The following is a 7,160-nucleotide window of genomic DNA, read 5'->3' as shown; positions in this document are numbered from 1 at the left end:
GGCGGAGGGCGCCCCTGCCCCGCTCAAGAAGCCGAGCCTCTCTGCGCTTCCCCGCCGCCTCCTCCCGCCCCAGGCCCCGCACCGGCGCTGACCCGCGCCGGGCCGGGCCTGTTGAGTTCACCGGCCGGGTCCGGCGGGCTCCGAGGGACGGGGGTGACAGGCGGGGCGGGGCGGGCAGGGAGCGGTGGGCCGGGGTGGGGGGCTGTCTCTCTATACACACACACACACACACACACACACTCACACTCACACAAGATGCGCCTCCACGGCTGGACTCGCCAAGGTGGAGACCTTCCAGCCCCCTTCCTCTCCTCGCCTGGCCTCCTTCACCTACCCGCCCCCCACCCCCAGCTCGTGGCCGCCCCCGCCGCCGCCGCCGCCGCCGCCGCCGCCGCCGATTGCGCACGCGCGGATCGCCCGCCCTTTGACCCCAGGCAGGGGCCGCCCTCCCCGACAACCCCTTTCAGCTGGGCCCCCCACCCTGTGGGTGGGCTGCCGCCTATTCCCCCGGGCCCCGGGCTGGGGCACAGCGCATGGGGGAGGGGAGCGAGTGTATGGGGCGTCTCTCTCTCTCTCTAGGGATGTGTCCCATGGGTGGGGTGGCGTGGTTTGTGGGGCGCTGAAGAAATCAGTCCCCTCCATCTCCTACCTCTGGAAAACGCCCAAGCCCTTGGAGAACTGCCGGCAACGCGACCGGGGGGGCCGGGACCCTCCTCTGTGTCCTCCTGTGGCCCAGTCCAAGGGGCCGGGGCCTGGGCCTGGCCGGGGCTGCATTGGACCCCGACCACCCTGGCGTGTGGACTCGCTAAAAATCGGCCATTAGATATTGGATTCCAGCTTCATTGAGGTCATTTCACTAATGAGTGCACCGGAAAGAGTTTCCTAATCCATCTGTGAGGGTGGCAACTGAAAGAGAATTTTAAAGCTGACAGAATAGGCGAGGAAAGGCATAGGAGATTTCCACACCCAGTAAGGAAGCCTTTCCCGAAATGGAAGAAAGAAACGAGCAAACAGAAACACCGGTAGCCCGCCAGGATCAGAGTCTGCCCCCGAGAGAAAGTACCCTGACCAGGTTCACCCGTGGGTGGGTGGCGAGCTAGCGGCATTCAGAAGAGCGAGGCCCGCAGTCTGTGCAGAAGACACCTGCACTCGGGTGTGTGTGTGGCGGCACGATTCACAAGCAGCTCCAGATGTTAAGCCAAGGAGAAGCCAGGGAGTTCCCAACGCCCCAGGTGTCCTCAGCCCACGACTGGCTGCTGGGGGAATGCGAAGCCCGGCTCCTTGTCTCAGAGCGGGACAACCAGGAGGTGTGACGTACACCCCGGGGTTCCCAGGAGGATCAGGCTGAAGCTGGGACTTGGCCTGAAAGTGTCCCCTCGCATGGCCACCCCCTTCCCCTTCCTGCTCCTCTACTCCTGGTGCCCCTCCATCCAGGGGCCAGACCTTAAAGAGTCACCCGCAAGAGAATCCTGGTCCCAAAGGAGCCTTCTGGGGGACCCGTGCTGAGAGAGGTTGTGGGCATGGCCCGCTGGGGCTCTGCCCGACCCAGGGCTGAGAGATGCAACCTCCCAGCTCTGGGTCCCTGCAGGGGAAGCGTTGGCAAGCACAGGGCCAGTCCTCCAAAGGCCCAGGTGCAGGGAGCCCAGGCCAAGCAGCCTGTGGAAGAAGCCACCCCGGGAAGACGACTGCAGGCCACGGCCCTTCCCACCTCCTCCTCCTCCTCCTCCTGCTCCTCCACCCCCACCGACCTCCCACCCCCCACCCCCGACATGGCGCAGGGCTCAGAGACACCTCAGACACTTGCTACCCAAAGTGCAAAGGGCATCAGTTGCTCCTCCAAACCCCCCCCCCTGCCCAGCAGACCGCGTCGTCCAGCCAGCCCCCGGGCCTCCCTGGGGTGCCCAGCACAAAAGTGCAGACAACCACCGGACCCTCAATCTCAGTTTTCGGATGTTTTTGCCACTCTAAGGACCCGCAGGCCAGCTGGGCCTTCTGGCAGGACAGAGAGCCCCGGAATCCGACGTGGAGAGCTGGGTGTACGTCCCCACGAGGAGGCGGTCCCCACCTCCGCGGCTCTCCCCTTGCGGGGGGGGGTGAAAGCAGCCACGGGGCCTCGGAGAAGACACCAGGCTGGGCGCCCGCCCCACAGTGGGGGCACGTCCCCCGCAGGCCACTTAGCGACGGCCGCCGGCCGGCGGACGGTTGGGTGGCGCGAGACGCTGCGGCCGCCCTGCTACCGGGTTCCTGGGAGGGCGTCCTGGAACCAGCGTCCACACCAAGCCCTTGGAAGGCCCAGGCGACGGAGGAGCCCCGTCAGGCAGGGGCCGAGGACGGTGACGGCCCGGGCGGGGAGGAGCGTGTCAGGCAGGGGCAGAGGACGGTGACAGGTGACAGGCCGGGCGGGAAGGAGTCAGTCAGGCAGGGGCCGAGGAGGAGACGGGCTGGGTAAGGGTTAGGGTTAGAGTCAGGGCACAAGTCACAATCGCAAAGACCTGGAAGCGACCCGAGTGCCCATCGACCCACGAGTGCGTAAATGAAATGTGGCGCGTGGACACCACGGAGTGCTATTCAGCTAGGAGGAGCAGCGGTGAGAGGGCACCTCTCGTGGTTCTCCTGGCCAGAGCTGGAACCCGTTCCAGTAAGCCAGGTAGCCCAAGAATGGACACACGAGCACCACGTGCTCGCGCTCACCAGCAAATGGGTACGAACCGATGGACACCTAAGTGGACACAGAGGAATCACCTTCATCGGGTGGGTGTCGGGCGGGTGGGGGGAGGGGATGGGCATACACCTCCATTAGGAATGGGGTGGGTGCGCACCGACTGGGGCATGGGCGCACTTGAGGCTCTGACCCGAGGGGGGAGGCTGGGAGAGGGCAACGTACCCGACCTTAACATTGGTACCCCCACAATACGCTGGAACGACATCAGAGGTAAATGAATAAGAACACAGGGGGGAGGGGGGCACGGGCAACACATGTCACCTTAATACTTGGACTCCCATCATCTGCTTGAAAAGAGAGAGAAAAGAAAATGCAATCATAGAGATAAGAGACACTTTTTAAAAATAATGAATCCGAAGAGAAAAGTAAAAGGAGGCCTGTGGAGCAGGTCTGGGTGCGACTCCGGATCCCCCAACATCAGGTGCCACCACCAAAGATTCCTACGTGTAGCCCATAGAACCCCAAAAGCAACGGGACGAGTTCTGGTCACATACTCCCTCCAAATGACATCCTGGCCTTCTTCTGGAACTCCCTCCCCTCTCAGACTCTCAAGGTTTCCTCCAGCGTGTCGGTTCCCACAGAGCAGACCTTTGGTCTGAGACCTGACAGTCCAGAAGCCACGCATGCTGCCGCGTGACGGCGGTGTCGCGGCTTGGGACAAGAGGAGGCCCCACGGTGCGGGCTGGGGCGCCAGGCACCGCGGCGGGCGCTGAGGGTGGGGGTGACCCCCACCCCGGGCCGCCGCCTCGCTCCCAGAGAGGGGACAGAACAAGAGGCAAAACAAAAAAAAAAAAAAAGAAGAAGCCTACGGCACCCGGTATTCCCAGGCGGTCTCCCATCCAAGTACTAACCAGGCCCGACCCTGCTTAGCTTCCGAGACCAGACGAGGTCGGGCGCGTTCAGGGTGGTGTGGCCCTAGACGGCGGAGGGCGCCCCTGCCCCGCTCAAGAAGCCGAGCCTCTCTGCGCTTCCCCGCCGCCTCCTCCCGCCCCAGGCCCCGCACCGGCGCTGACCCGCGCCGGGCCGGGCCTGTTGAGTTCACCGGCCGGGTCCGGCGGGCTCCGAGGGACGGGGGTGACAGGCGGGGCGGGGCGGGCAGGGAGCGGTGGGCCGGGGTGGGGGGCTGTCTCTCTATACACACACACACACACACACACACACTCACACTCACACAAGATGCGCCTCCACGGCTGGACTCGCCAAGGTGGAGACCTTCCAGCCCCCTTCCTCTCCTCGCCTGGCCTCCTTCACCTACCCGCCCCCCACCCCCAGCTCGTGGCCGCCCCCGCCGCCGCCGCCGCCGCCGCCGCCGATTGCGCACGCGCGGATCGCCCGCCCTTTGACCCCAGGCAGGGGCCGCCCTCCCCGACAACCCCTTTCAGCTGGGCCCCCCACCCTGTGGGTGGGCTGCCGCCTATTCCCCCGGGCCCCGGGCTGGGGCACAGCGCATGGGGGAGGGGAGCGAGTGTATGGGGCGTCTCTCTCTCTCTCTAGGGATGTGTCCCATGGGTGGGGTGGCGTGGTTTGTGGGGCGCTGAAGAAATCAGTCCCCTCCATCTCCTACCTCTGGAAAACGCCCAAGCCCTTGGAGAACTGCCGGCAACGCGACCGGGGGGGCCGGGACCCTCCTCTGTGTCCTCCTGTGGCCCAGTCCAAGGGGCCGGGGCCTGGGCCTGGCCGGGGCTGCATTGGACCCCGACCACCCTGGCGTGTGGACTCGCTAAAAATCGGCCATTAGATATTGGATTCCAGCTTCATTGAGGTCATTTCACTAATGAGTGCACCGGAAAGAGTTTCCTAATCCATCTGTGAGGGTGGCAACTGAAAGAGAATTTTAAAGCTGACAGAATAGGCGAGGAAAGGCATAGGAGATTTCCACACCCAGTAAGGAAGCCTTTCCCGAAATGGAAGAAAGAAACGAGCAAACAGAAACACCGGTAGCCCGCCAGGATCAGAGTCTGCCCCCGAGAGAAAGTACCCTGACCAGGTTCACCCGTGGGTGGGTGGCGAGCTAGCGGCATTCAGAAGAGCGAGGCCCGCAGTCTGTGCAGAAGACACCTGCACTCGGGTGTGTGTGTGGCGGCACGATTCACAAGCAGCTCCAGATGTTAAGCCAAGGAGAAGCCAGGGAGTTCCCAACGCCCCAGGTGTCCTCAGCCCACGACTGGCTGCTGGGGGAATGCGAAGCCCGGCTCCTTGTCTCAGAGCGGGACAACCAGGAGGTGTGACGTACACCCCGGGGTTCCCAGGAGGATCAGGCTGAAGCTGGGACTTGGCCTGAAAGTGTCCCCTCGCATGGCCACCCCCTTCCCCTTCCTGCTCCTCTACTCCTGGTGCCCCTCCATCCAGGGGCCAGACCTTAAAGAGTCACCCGCAAGAGAATCCTGGTCCCAAAGGAGCCTTCTGGGGGACCCGTGCTGAGAGAGGTTGTGGGCATGGCCCGCTGGGGCTCTGCCCGACCCAGGGCTGAGAGATGCAACCTCCCAGCTCTGGGTCCCTGCAGGGGAAGCGTTGGCAAGCACAGGGCCAGTCCTCCAAAGGCCCAGGTGCAGGGAGCCCAGGCCAAGCAGCCTGTGGAAGAAGCCACCCCGGGAAGACGACTGCAGGCCACGGCCCTTCCCACCTCCTCCTCCTCCTCCTCCTGCTCCTCCACCCCCACCGACCTCCCACCCCCCACCCCCGACATGGCGCAGGGCTCAGAGACACCTCAGACACTTGCTACCCAAAGTGCAAAGGGCATCAGTTGCTCCTCCAAACCCCCCCCCCTGCCCAGCAGACCGCGTCGTCCAGCCAGCCCCCGGGCCTCCCTGGGGTGCCCAGCACAAAAGTGCAGACAACCACCGGACCCTCAATCTCAGTTTTCGGATGTTTTTGCCACTCTAAGGACCCGCAGGCCAGCTGGGCCTTCTGGCAGGACAGAGAGCCCCGGAATCCGACGTGGAGAGCTGGGTGTACGTCCCCACGAGGAGGCGGTCCCCACCTCCGCGGCTCTCCCCTTGCGGGGGTGGTGAAAGCAGCCACGGGGCCTCGGAGAAGACACCAGGCTGGGCGCCCGCCCCACAGTGGGGGCACGTCCCCCGCAGGCCACTTAGCGACGGCCGCCGGCCGGCGGACGGTTGGGTGGCGCGAGACGCTGCGGCCGCCCTGCTACCGGGTTCCTGGGAGGGCGTCCTGGAACCAGCGTCCACACCAAGCCCTTGGAAGGCCCAGGCGACGGAGGAGCCCCGTCAGGCAGGGGCCGAGGACGGTGACGGCCCGGGCGGGGAGGAGCGTGTCAGGCAGGGGCAGAGGACGGTGACAGGTGACAGGCCGGGCGGGAAGGAGTCAGTCAGGCAGGGGCCGAGGAGGAGACGGGCTGGGTAAGGGTTAGGGTTAGAGTCAGGGCACAAGTCACAATCGCAAAGACCTGGAAGCGACCCGAGTGCCCATCGACCCACGAGTGCGTAAATGAAATGTGGCGCGTGGACACCACGGAGTGCTATTCAGCTAGGAGGAGCAGCGGTGAGAGGGCACCTCTCGTGGTTCTCCTGGCCAGAGCTGGAACCCGTTCCAGTAAGCCAGGTAGCCCAAGAATGGACACACGAGCACCACGTGCTCGCGCTCACCAGCAAATGGGTACGAACCGATGGACACCTAAGTGGACACAGAGGAATCACCTTCATCGGGTGGGTGTCGGGCGGGTGGGGGGAGGGGATGGGCATACACCTCCATTAGGAATGGGGTGGGTGCGCACCGACTGGGGCATGGGCGCACTTGAGGCTCTGACCCGAGGGGGGAGGCTGGGAGAGGGCAACGTACCCGACCTTAACATTGGTACCCCCACAATACGCTGGAACGACATCAGAGGTAAATGAATAAGAACACAGGGGGGAGGGGGGCACGGGCAACACATGTCACCTTAATACTTGGACTCCCATCATCTGCTTGAAAAGAGAGAGAAAAGAAAATGCAATCATAGAGATAAGAGACACTTTTTAAAAATAATGAATCCGAAGAGAAAAGTAAAAGGAGGCCTGTGGAGCAGGTCTGGGTGCGACTCCGGATCCCCCAACATCAGGTGCCACCACCAAAGATTCCTACGTGTAGCCCATAGAACCCCAAAAGCAACGGGACGAGTTCTGGTCACATACTCCCTCCAAATGACATCCTGGCCTTCTTCTGGAACTCCCTCCCCTCTCAGACTCTCAAGGTTTCCTCCAGCGTGTCGGTTCCCACAGAGCAGACCTTTGGTCTGAGACCTGACAGTCCAGAAGCCACGCATGCTGCCGCGTGACGGCGGTGTCGCGGCTTGGGACAAGAGGAGGCCCCACGGTGCGGGCTGGGGCGCCAGGCACCGCGGCGGGCGCTGAGGGTGGGGGTGACCCCCACCCCGGGCCGCCGCCTCGCTCCCAGAGAGGGGACAGAACAAGAGGCAAAACAAAAAAAAAAAAAAAGAAGA

The 7,160-nt window shown here is 63.9% G+C and overlaps 1 non-coding gene across 1 annotated transcript; it reads right to left on the bottom strand.

Annotated features, from left to right (window-relative positions):
• Positions 1–3,524: 3,524 nt before the first annotated feature.
• On the bottom strand, positions 3,525–3,643 carry LOC142876431 (5S ribosomal RNA). The gene has a single exon (XR_012923332.1). It is a non-coding gene; the product is annotated as a 5S ribosomal RNA (ribosomal RNA).
• Positions 3,644–7,160: the final 3,517 nt, after the last annotated feature.

The sequence above is a fragment of the Microcebus murinus genome, chromosome 15, assembly GCF_040939455.1.
Source record: "Microcebus murinus isolate Inina chromosome 15, M.murinus_Inina_mat1.0, whole genome shotgun sequence".
NCBI lineage: Eukaryota > Metazoa > Chordata > Mammalia > Primates > Cheirogaleidae > Microcebus > Microcebus murinus.
The sequence above is the reverse complement of the archived record's forward strand: the minus strand, read 5'-3'. Positions and strand labels throughout refer to the sequence as shown.